This window comes from Pteropus medius, unplaced genomic scaffold (genome assembly GCF_902729225.1).
Source record: "Pteropus medius unplaced genomic scaffold, Ma_sr-lr_union100, whole genome shotgun sequence".
Lineage (NCBI taxonomy): Eukaryota > Metazoa > Chordata > Mammalia > Chiroptera > Pteropodidae > Pteropus > Pteropus medius.
The window spans coordinates 200009-212248 of record NW_024344240.1 but is presented as its reverse complement, the minus strand read 5'-3'; the positions used below and the strand labels follow the sequence as shown (position 1 = coordinate 212248).

The following is a 12240-nucleotide window of genomic DNA, read 5'->3' as shown; positions in this document are numbered from 1 at the left end:
AGATGGGAAAAAAGTCTCTATTCCCACTCAGCTGTTGTGATTTACTATCCCTGGGACTTAGGAGCCTCAGAGCAGAAGACGAATGAAGACTGGCAGAGATAAGATTGGGAAAGTCAAGACAGGCAAGGCCAGTGGAAACATCAACTTGTTGAGTCCGATTTAGGTGTCATCCCCTTTAGGAAGTTTTACTTAGACTCCACAGCCTGGATTAGACCCCTACCTCCACTCCATTCTGTGTTCCCACAGTCCCCTCCACTACCCTCTGTTGTGGCATTTTTACTGCCTAAGACTAGAGAAAGACTCTTGAAGGAAGAGACCATCACCTCTGCTTGCCTGTTAACATAGCACATATGAATAAAAATAGTAAAACCCAGTGCTGGCAGTGTTGGAAGGACCCATGTATACACTTAGTAGTAATGTAAATCAACACAATCTTCCTAAAGAACTATTTGGCAATGCCTATTAAAAGCCACACACTTACATATAAGCTTTAACCAAGAAAAACCAGTTTGGGGAATATATTTAGAGTAAATAATGGAAAGAGGAAAATACTTACTTGTATAAAGATGTTTTGAGCCAACTGTGTGTCATGGAGAAGAGTGGGAATAATGGAGCAATGAGTAAGTAAACTACAAAGTATGGTAGATTGGTATACATGGTGACAATGCAGCACAGCCCAGCAATCGTTAACTGAGTACAGAGCATGCGCCAGCTTCTAAACTCCACCTTGGGAACCTGGCGATCTCTGCCCCAACTGGTGGGTAGACCAGCAGGTAAATGATCACTGTAAAATGTGAGAAATATGACAAGAGGGTTAGAATATGTTCAAGGTTAATGAGGGTGGAGAATCTGGCAAGGGGCAGATCATAAAGGGCTTGAATGCCAGTCCGTGCTTTACCCAACAGAGGTGGGAAGCCAGCAGAGATGTTTGAACTGGCGAACAAGAACATCCTTGGTGGTTTAGGAAGATCTTAGAATAGCAGTTTAGAGGATGGACCAAAGAGGCCAAGAGACAGGGAGACCTAGTGGGAGCCTGTTACGAGACTCAAGTAAGACAGGGCAATAAGGCCTTGGGATGGGGAGAACAGGTAGACTCATGAGATATTTAAGAGGAAGTGGACACAGCACTTGGTGGTTGACAGGATGTTCAGGACAGGCAGAGGTTTGTGGGGAATACAGTGAATCAGTTGATTTTGTGTCTATAAAGTGTTGGAGGAAGAAGAGGCACTCTGGAAAGGGTCTAGAGAGAGATCCAAGAGATAAAAAACCAGTGAAGATCCATCTCATTGAAGCCCAGGCAGGAGAGTACAAAAAGGGGAATGTGAACAACGGTATAAAAGAGTGCCAGCTGCTGGTTGGGGCCTCAGTGATAGAGGGTCCCCCAGACTCTCCCTGGACTCCCTGCCTCCTCAGCTGGAGGCTAGGTGACCCCAGCTACCTGTGTGTTCTTTGGTAACCCCCCAAGGTCTTTCAGGTGCTCAGTTTCTTTCTCCACCCAAGGGATGTCATAATTCTACCTGGCTTGCAGCAGTATTAGGAGCTTCAGATGAGAAACTGAAGAAAGTGCTCTATAAACTGCCCAAGAGATGACCTCTGACTCAGCCCTTTTAAGTCTCAGGCTCTTTCAGAAGTTGGTTGGTTATGTTTTCTCTTGTCTTTGATGGCTCCTTGGCTCACACTTTTAGTCTCTGATCTTTTTCTTCTTGGTTCTGACTTGTCCCATGGCCACTGGCAGCCTGTGGCTGCCCATCCAGCTGACATTTACTAAGCCCATTTACTAAGCCACCCATATGGCCCTGGGGTATTGAGGATGACTCTGCTCTGGGGCCTGCTCCTCACTCTACTGCCCCTTCTCTCTCTTTCCTGTATCTTCAAGCTATTACCCTTTTGCTACCATTTTTTCCCCCAAAAGACTCAAACGTCTACTATATTTTAAACAACAAAAATTCCCCTTCTACTCCTCCAGTTTTTCTCCATCTGCATTCCTTTTCGGCCAAGTCTTTCAAATAATTATCTACATTTCTCATCTCCCCTTTGTCTCTTAATTCTTTTCAATCTGGTTTTGACATCCATGTCTCCAATGAAACTCTTATAATGACCAGTGCAGTGGGCTAAATGCTGGCCCCTAAAATGCTATATCTAAGTCCTAATTCTTAGAGCATGTGAATGTGAACTTATTTAGAGAAAAGGTCTTTGCTAATGTAATTAAGTTAAGGATCTCAAGACAAGGTCATCCTGGATTTAGAGTGGGCCCTAAATTCTCTTTATAAGAGAAAATCAGAGGGAGATTTGAGACGGAGACACAGAGGAGAAGGCAATGTGAATAAAGTGGCAGAGATTGGAGTTATACAGCTATAAACCAAAAAATAGCAAGGATGGCCAGCAGTCACTAGAAGCTAGGAGAGAGGCATGGACCAATTCTCCTTCAGACGTTCAGAAGGACTCAACCCTGCAGACACCTTATTTTAAGATTTCTCGCCTCCAGAAATATGAAAGAATACATTTCTCTTGTTTTAAGCAATCCAATTTGTGGTAATTTGTTACGACAGCTCAAGAAACTAATTCAGTAATAATGATAGCAGCCGACATTTATGGAGTGCCTACCCTGTGCCCGGCATGGTTTTAAGTGCCTTACATGAATTATTTCATTTAATTTGCCCACCGACCCCATGGAGTATCCATCAGTAATAAACACAATGTCAACATCATCAGTTATTGAGGGTTTGTTATGCCTTTGGCATTTAGAAATGAAACCCTCTGCCTGAGTGGTATGTTTGATTATTTTTCTTTTTTCTAGATGAGGAGTCGGCAGACCAAAAACATGCATAATTGCTTAAGGTTACACAACGAATTTGTAGTGGAGCCAGAGTTCCAACCTGGTAATTGCTGTGGGTGCCCTCAACCACTATGCACTTCTTCTACGGGTATGGAGAAGGAGCTGAGGAAGCCGATGAGCAAACCGACCCAGAGCTGATTTTTCTATAACTGAAGGATGGAAGGGGCCAAGGGACAGTTGAGTCTGCGGGAGAGACCTTTGGGTTGGTAGGGTAGGTCTGGCCTGGAGTGGCCAAGAGACAGGGAGAAGGACACTGGAGACCTTGATAATATAGAGCCAATGTCCCTGGAGGAAGATCGTGAGAGGGAAGTGTCTGTGGCAGAGTGGAGTGGAGTTTGCCAACCTAAAACATGCCTCGTTGGATATTGATTATTTTAAGCAAGTTATTTATGAGAAGCGAAAGACTTAGGAAAAACCTCTGACCTCCCCCTGAACTGCCTGGAAGAATTTAGAAAGAGCCTGCTCCAGGAAGGGAGCAATCATCAGATAACAATAGTTTAATATGAAACTGGTGTGTGATAGGAAGGAACCTAGCAAGGCCTTTTTGATCAAAGTCCTCTCTGTGTCCCATTGTTAGATGGTCCAAACATTTGTTTAGCAAACATTTGTTTACCAAACATTTGTTTTTCCATCTCCATGTGAATTGCCTTCCTCCCCTTTGAAGTGCCCAACTACTACTCCTGCTTTCTCCTTAGCTCAAGATGGCATATAAGCCTTAACTGCTCCATCTGTCCTTGGACCCCATGTTCTTATGGAACCCCTGTATGGACATGAGTAATTAAACTGGATTATTTTCTCCTTTTAATCTTTCTCATGTCAATTTGATTATTAGACCAGCCAGAAGAACTAAGAGGGAAAGAGGGGAAATTTTTCCTCCCTTACAGTTGATGAGCCAACCCGGGAGACATACTGGCTGGCCACTGTGGGACTGCTGCAGATGAGGAGATACTGGGGTGTCTGACACAGGCTGGCAGAAGGTAAGAGTTCTTACCATGTTAGCCACCCCCTACCCCTTTCCTGAGATCTCTGCCTGTGGCGTCTGGTAGAAGTAAAAGTGGTGAGATTAGGCCAGCCAGAGAACCAAGAGGGAAAAGAGAGGAAATGTCCCCCTCCCCCACAATGGTCACCCTGGAGACACTGGAGTTTAAAATTCCAGAGCTGGAGCAATTCTGGGTGATGATAAGGTCTAGCTGTGGTTGAACAAAAGGGATGGTGGGGGTGGCAGGGTTGGGAGCAGGGAGATGGTCAATAGACTCTACTAGGTCAAGAAACCTGGAGGAAACAAAGATCATACCAAAGGAAGTGATAAACTTCTCTGAGAGTTCAAAGGGTTGAGCAAAATCATTCTCTGTACTTATCATGAACTAAATGGAACCCGTGCTGGTTCTTGAACAAAAAGAGATAACAGATGTAAAAGCAAGAAGGGCTTTTAGGGAACAGACACAGAAAGAACAGAGCCATAGATGGGTGATTGCAAGGGACATCTAGTTTATAGTTTAAGCTAGCTACATTTAAGGGTGTATGGAAGGGTGTGATGGGACTTGAGCTTTGAAAGTATACAGATTTGGAGATCCTGCAAAGCGGATGCTGAATCAAGGATTTAGGTGCAAGTACTTTATTTGAGAGGGTGTCTCCAGAAAGCATAGCAAAGGAGTAGGAAAGAGAAACAGGGAAGGGAGGAAAGCCATAAAAGATGAGCAAGTTACCCCTTGGGTAACTGGGGCTCAGTCCCACTAGGGACCCTGTGAGAGATGGTACAGAACACACTTCAGAAATGTTCCACAGAGGGATGAGGAAGCTAGAGTATTTGTCCACCAAATCTGATCTGTCCCTCAATCCTGTCTGGGAGAATGAGCCCACTCTTGCTGCCACAGAAAGCCCTTGGACAGAGAGGTGTGGGTGCTTGAGGTAGGAAACCACCAGTGTGTGCAGAAGCTCTCTCCACCAAATCTGTAGGTGACTTTCAGGATAGGCTAAAAGGATAAGGGTGGGGTATCAATAGCATCTGTTTTAGAAAGGAAAGCTGAGAAGAGTTCGTGGCTGCCCTGCAGTCCCTACTAGAGATGTGCTGTTTGTCTGTTAGGCAATGGGAAGCCATAGAAGTTTTCATAACTTGGGGCAGTGCTCCTGAAAGTTCCTTCCAGCCCCAGAATGTGCTACAGAGGAGAGGTGGTGAGATGAGACAGAAGGGATGCAGGGTGGAGGCTGTGCAGCATGGCAGAGGGAATGGGAAGATGAATGGGAGAAGATGGCCTAGTGACAGAGTGTTGCAGAGTTTGAATGTACAAGATTTCATAACCGATTGGATTAGAGAGGAACAAGGGAAAGTGAGAAAGATATCAGAAGGATGGTGCATCTCAGGCAGGAATTAATAACATTTCTAAGACATTGCTCATTCAGGAAGCATCAAAAGGAACATCATACACTGAGCAGACCAGCAAACATTTTCTGAGCATTGGTCATCTGGGGTTCCCTTACAATGGACATCCTTAAAAAATTATTATTATAAACTCCATTTTTCAGGCACCTACTTTGTGCCCTATGCTTTATCTACATTATTACTCCTCTCTTACAGCCACACTGGCAGGTAGGTAATATTATTATCTCATCTTACAAATGAGGAAACAAGGACTTGGAGAAGCTGAGCCATGGGCAAAGTGTCACAGCTAATAAACGGAGATCAGATGTTTTTGACCAAGCCCTTTCTCTGTACGTTATCTACCTGCACATGTCACGAGGAGGCCAGACCACACAGTAAAATGCCAGCAACAGTCCTGGGTAAATGCCCAGCACTTTAAGCTTCTAAATCATGTTTTCTCATGACTGTGCCGAGTCCTTGAAAGAACTCAGAGTCTGAGACAGACAACATCCCCACTTGACCAACGAAAAGACTGAGGTCCAGAGACATGAAGTGACTTATTCAAAGCCATGGAGCTAATCCCTGCCTCTTGATCTCAGATTTCATTCTCTGATTTTACTTGTCCTGGATGCATATGCCAGTAGGGAGTCCAGAGAGGAAGAGAGCTGATGGAGTGTGACCAGGGACAGTGACAAGGAGAAGGGGAGGAGGAGATGGTGGAATCTGGGCACTCAAACAGTGTTCTCAGGAGCCTTTCTCTGAAACTTTTGACTCAGCTTTCTTTTGTACTGGCTTCATTTTCTGAAAAGTTCTCCTTGTGCTTAGCTGCCCCAGCAGAAAAAAGAACTCTTTTTCCCTAACACATACAGCAAAGGATGAAAGACAGACTTTCAGAGGCTCCATTTGGGTATGTGCTCATCTCTGAATCAATCACATGGTTAGGGTAATTGAACCTGCTAACTGGCCACTCTTATGTTTTACACCCTGCCCTGAAGCCAAGGCAAGGGGTCTGCCCACCCAAACCAAAAGGGAATTTTTGTCTAGATACTTTACAGAAAGAAAAAACAGGGTTTTTTCTTTTTTTTTTTTTTTACTAGGTACCCCCATTTTCCAGATAAAAAAACCAGCTCAGTAAACAGAAGTGCTTTGCCGAAAGTTACACAGCTTAGTATCTGATATGGCAGAATTTGAATTCTTGTGTCTGTCTCTAGAGCCTGTGCTCCTCCAGGACAGCAGACAGGGTCTTCCTCATTCTTGGGTCTCCCCATGCACCCTCCCCCCAGATCTTAGCCTGTAAAGGGTCCTTTATTTCAGTGCTGCTCAAGGTGTCCATGGACCATGCTGGTCTGCAAACTTTGTTACCAGTCTACAGTGAGTTAAGTACTGAAATTCTAAGTAAGCATTTAGAAACATTTTTCAGCCATTTGACGTTGCTTTGACATCCAAGTGCAGTAATACAAAAAGATGGGTCTGAGATATGTTGCAAATAATTTGAGAAACATTGCTTTTTGCAGTTATCTCTTTGATAAAGGCATGAGGAAAGGAAACCATGATTGCACTAGTGGGTCCTCCACAGGGAGACCTAGAGTGTCCATCCCACAACTCAGATGGTGGTTCTGTCACTCAGCCAGCCAAAGGAAACCTTCCTAGGAACCCCACCCTTAGCACAGGCCTCTGCAGCTGAAGCTCTTCTCCCATCTACCAGAAGCTCAGGCAGGCAGGCTCAGGCCCAAGCAGCTCCAATGCCCAAGGGCTCTTGGTTCTAGTCCAGCTGGAACTGGCTGATTCTGCCCAGAGCCTGTGGATGCCTAGCACTGTGAGACAAGGACCCACTCACCTTGCACTTCCATCCTGTTCCCTGGAAGGAGGGTAATAACTGACACCAGCTATCCTAGGGTTAGAAATTGACCCCAAGAACAGTTTCTTTTTAAACTGAGGTAAAAAGTCAGCTCCAGGATCATGCTGCCCTTTCCATCTTGACACCAAGGATATGGCATGGCTCCTACTCTTTGTTAGAAACTTTCTGATGCCAGAGTCTTAGGTCAACAGAGCAGCTCCAGGCATGAGTATTTCTCAAAGCCAGAATGACTCAGGTTGGCAAGTGTGAGCTAGAGAATAGGCCTAGAGCCAGTTCAGTCCTTTGATGGGGTTAAAGATCCTCCATCATGGCTATACTTTCACCATTCCATCATGTCTGGTGCAATGAGAAGAGTCCAGTGCCCTAGGTTAGAAACCCAGTTCTGCTATTTTGCTGAGTAATTTTGGGATGTTTGCATAATCTTTCTGTATCTCAATTATTGCATTTGAAAAAGGGTGGAACACTCACCTCACAGGCTAATCCTGAGGATGAACTAGATGATGCTGCAGAGTACCTTGTATGCACAGGCCCTCAGAGTATGAGAGTGAATATGAGAATGTTTCCTCCACCTTCCAGGCAGCTGGTAAAACTGACAAGAATCCTGGCTTGGAGTCACACAGACCTGGTTGTTCCTCAGGCTCAGTCACCTCCAGAAAATTGACCATGGGGGAATTTTCTTAGCTTCTCTGAGCCTTGATGACCTAATCTCTAAAGAACAAAATACCCACTTGCCAAGGTTGTTGTGAGGATTAAATGCAACCAGATATACAGAAGAGCTTGGCACACGATAGATGCTCAATATGTGCTCATTAATTTAACACCTATTTATTACTAATGCTGAGGACTAGGTCCACTAGGTTAGGCATTGAGGATACCATGGTGAGCAAAAACAGACTCAGTGCCTTGACTAGGAATTTAGCAAGGGAAATGATTCTGTAAGGGAAACAGATCAGCACACAGTCAAATCATAACTGTGGCATGTACTACAAAGTGAGCGAGGTGTAGAGTGCTAAGTAAAGACCTGACAAGGCAATTCAGTCAACTTAGGAAAGTCAGGGAGGGCTTCCCTGAGGAAGTGATAATTAATTGAGCCAAGGTCTGGAGCATGAGCGGGAAGAGCGCTCCAGACATGGAACAACAAGCGCAAGGCCCTGTGATGCGAGGATCCCAGTAAGTTAAAGGGACTGAAAAAAGGCCAGTGTGGTGAGAGCCTAGGAAGGTGTGGGGTAAGTTGGGCTGGAGAGGAGAGGAGGCCAGACCACACAAGCCTTGTATGTGTTACAGATTTTCGTCTTTGTCTGTATTTTAAGTGGGAGTAAGGATGACGTGATCATACCTGCTTTCTAAAAAGACCCCTCTGGCTGCAGGTTGGAGGCGAAGTGTGTACAGCAACATGGAATTAGGAGACCATTGCTGTGGTGCAGGTGATTGACGAAGGAGTTTCAGGCTAAGGTGGTGATGACAGAGATGGAGAGGAGGGGACAGAGATCATCGAGGAGGCGAAATGGATGGTACTTAGTACAGCATTTCCTAAGTGTGTTAAGAGCAATTCCTACCTTCCTGGCTTGCACTACCACTTGAATGTTGGTGCTACTGGAAGAGGAACAGGTTTGGGAGGATAAGCCCATGAGGCTGGTTTTGGACAAGTTGAATTTGAAGTATTGCTGAGGTGTCTGAGAGGCAATTGATCATTTTACACTGGATTTAGTGAAATGCAGCTCGCTAGCACCTTTAACAGGAGTGTCTTCAGTGGTGATGGAGCAGGAAGCTTATCAAGAGACACAAAGAGACTTGCACAGGTGACAGAAATGTTCACTGTTGTCATCATGGTTATGGTTTCACGGGTGTATACAAATGGAGAAACTTACCAAATTGTATACTTTCAATATGTGCAGTTTACTGTATGTCAGTTTCACCTCACTGAAGCTGTCAGAAAAGGTGAGTGAGAGGTGAAGATGTGGAGAATGGAGTGCAGACAACCCTTTGCGATGGCAGTGGAGGTAAGAAAGGCAAAGAGTGTTTGCAGGAGAGGATGTGAGTTTAAGGGTGTTGGCTTTCATTTTTGTCCAACGAAGTGATTTGACTACATTTAAAGTCTAACAGGAAGGATCTGATAGAGAAGTAGAGATAGAAAATCCAAGAGAAGGAAGGGATAATAAGAAATACGCAGTTTCCAAGAAAGGGAGAAAGGAGGGTACCAAAATTCAGGTGGAGACTTGATCTTTGATGAAAATGTCGGCTCCCATGTTGAAACAGAAGGGAAAGGCCAGAGACTGGGTATAGGGGTGTGTGTGTGTGTGTGTGTGAAGATAAGCCTGATGTCTTCTGTCAAGTGGAAAGTGGAATCAATGCTGAGAATGAGGACAGAGGAAGCAGGTTTGAAGAGTTGTGGTGAAGATGTGACGTGGCCACTGCAAAGTGGTTGACTATGGCACTATCCAAGGCCCATTTGAGGTGAGGGACCCAGGGCAATGGAGAAGCACCCTGCCTGGTGGTGTGTGGGTCTCAGCAGTGTTTAGCTTCTGGGCACAGGCATGGAGGAAGCAGATAGTGAGGGGTTTGCTCCACCAGTGAGATCTAAAGACAGAGGGCCAAGAGAATTCATGGCATTGGCAAGACTGTTATTGAAATATTGGACCTTGACTCTGAACTAATAAAAAAGAACATGATTCACACCTGTTAGAATGTCTATCATCAAAAAGACAAAAGGTTGTAAGTTTTGATGAGGCTATATATAAAACCTGGTGCACTGTGGGTGGGAATGTAAATTGGTACAGCCGCTATGGAAAACAATATGAAGATTCTTCACAAAATTAAAAATAGAACTACTATATGATCCAGTAATTCCACTTCTGGGTGTTTACCCAAAGGCAATTAAAACAGGATCTTGAAGAGATATCTGCACCTCCATGTTTGTTGCAGCATTATTCATAATAGCCAAGATATGGAAACAGCGTGTCTGTCAATGGATGAATGTATAAAAAGATGTGGTATATATACAATGGAATATTATTCAGGCATGAAAAAGAAGGAAATCTTGCCATTTGTTACAACATGGATGGATCTTGAGGACATTATGCTAAGTGAATTAAGTGAGAGAAAAACAAATACCGCATGGTATCACTTTTATGTGGAATCTAAAAACAAAATAAACAAAAGTGAACTCGTAGAAACAGAGAGTGAGAAAGTGGTTGCTGTGGCTGGATGGGGGTGAGTAAAGAAGGACATGAGGTGGAAGAGGGGTGGTCGACTAGAAGAAGATAGAGGGTCAGTGGCTGGAGATGCCAGTGTGATGAAGCAAAGGCACTTGGAAGGCACTTGTGTAGAAGTAGTGAAGGATGGAGGTTGTGGTCAGACAGTGGGACATTTGAGTTGTGGTTTTCGAGCTGGAGCCATTATGGTTGTCAGCAGGGTCCGAGGGGAAGCTGTAGGAGGTGGTGCATGTGTGGGTGCACGAGTGCATATATTCATGTGGAGACCTGAGACATTTTCTTTCTATAATTAACCCAACAGCATTTTTTTTTTTTTCAAACCTTTGGTTCACAAAAGCCTTACCCAAACCCCTGGACTTCTTTCATGTTTCAGCTCAAAATGTCCTTTTCCACCAATAAGTCTTCCCTGACTCCTACTCCAGGAGGGGCCCTTGTGAGAATTAAACTCCCTTTGAGGTAGAGACCCCTACACTGTTAAAGGTACTACAGCTCTTCTTACCCTGTGTTCTCCTCATCTGTGTTCCATGTTCTCCACCCTGGTTGAAATTCCATGGTAGGCACTTGTTATAATTATTATTAGTCATCATAAATGATAGTTCATATTCACTGAGTGCTTATATATGTCAGGCTCTGTGCTGAACTTTAACATACATTTCCCCATTTTACAATACTTTTATGAGCGGGTGGTACATCACGCCCTCTTTTATAGGTGAAGAAGACTACAAGAGGGCGAGTGTCTTGCCCAGGGTTGTATAACCGAGCAGTGGTTTTGCCCATCTTTGCATCACTACTCCCAGATCGGAGAGAAGGAATGGGTGAACCACTGGGAGTTCTGTCTGATTCCCAACTCCTCACCTTGCTCAAGTTCGACTAACTGAGTTATACCCGACTCCCAGCACAGGGTCCACTTGATCCTCAATTTCCACAGAAGCACAGAATCAGTTATGGAGAGCCTCTCTACAGTGAGCTAGTCCAGCTTTCCTGTTCATGCTGAGACCCTTGTAAAGGACTGAATGTGTCCCTCTCCCCAAATTCATATCTTGAAGCGCTAACCCTCCAATATGATGGTATTTGGACTTGGAGCAGTAATTAGGGTTAGATGAGGTCATGAGACCTCATCTAACCTCTTAAGAAATCAGAGCGCTCTCTCTCTTAAGAAATCAGAGCGCTCTCTTTCTCTCTCTCTCTCTCTCTCTCTGCACATGCAGTGAGGAAGGGCCATATGAGAACACAATGAGAAGGCCACCATGTGCAAGTCAGGAAGAGAGACCTCACCAGATACTAAATTGGTCAGTACCTTGATCTTGCACTTCTCTGCCTCCAGACCTGTGAGAAATAAATATTTATAGTTTAAGCCCCGCCCCCACCCCCACTAGTCTGTGGTATTTTTTAATTTTGTTAGGGCAGCCTGAGCAAACTGAGACAGCCTCTCTACCATATCATCTCGAAATGCACATACCTCCTTTCCCCTTGTGACAGGGAGCTTCCTACTTCCCCAAGGCCACCTGTCTATCTCAGAAGCATTCTGCCTTTTGTCAAGTTCTTCCTTCTTCAGCACGAAATCTGCCCACTAAAGCTTCCACATGATTCCAGTCCTGTTCTCTGGACTGGCATAGAACAAAGCTGGTCTTTCTTCCTTGGTGACCCTTCAGATAGTTGCAGGCAGAGACCATGACCATTCTACTCATTTTAAGTTCCATGGGCACAGAAGCCATGTCTGCCCTGCTCATTTCCACACCCCAGCACCTTGCACAATGCTTACCTCAGAGGAGAAGCCTTACACATATTTGTTAGTTGAATGAATAGAAGTACTTCTCTGCAGATTAAGCATTTCCACTTCCTTTAACTGTACCTCCAAGAACTTGGTTTCAAGTCTTTTTTCCATTCTCTTTCCCTACCGTGTTATTATACTTACTTTTCAGAAACTAAATTTTTGTACCTGTAAAAGAATGAAGCATTGATTCTTACACCTTGG

General features: G+C 44.5%; 1 long non-coding RNA gene across 6 annotated transcripts in view; it reads left to right on the top strand.

The window, feature by feature from the left end:
* Positions 1-12240, top strand: part of LOC120607181 (uncharacterized) — a 61168-nt gene that overhangs the window by 36417 nt on the left and 12511 nt on the right. The window contains exons 1-2 of one of the 6 annotated variants that reach the window (XR_005654082.1): positions 2800-2879; positions 3669-3813. The exons of the other annotated variants lie outside the window; for them this stretch is intronic. This is a non-coding gene — a long non-coding RNA (uncharacterized LOC120607181). Of the gene's footprint in view, positions 1-2799; positions 2880-3668; positions 3814-12240 lie in introns of those variants that run through there. 6 annotated transcript variants of the gene reach the window in all.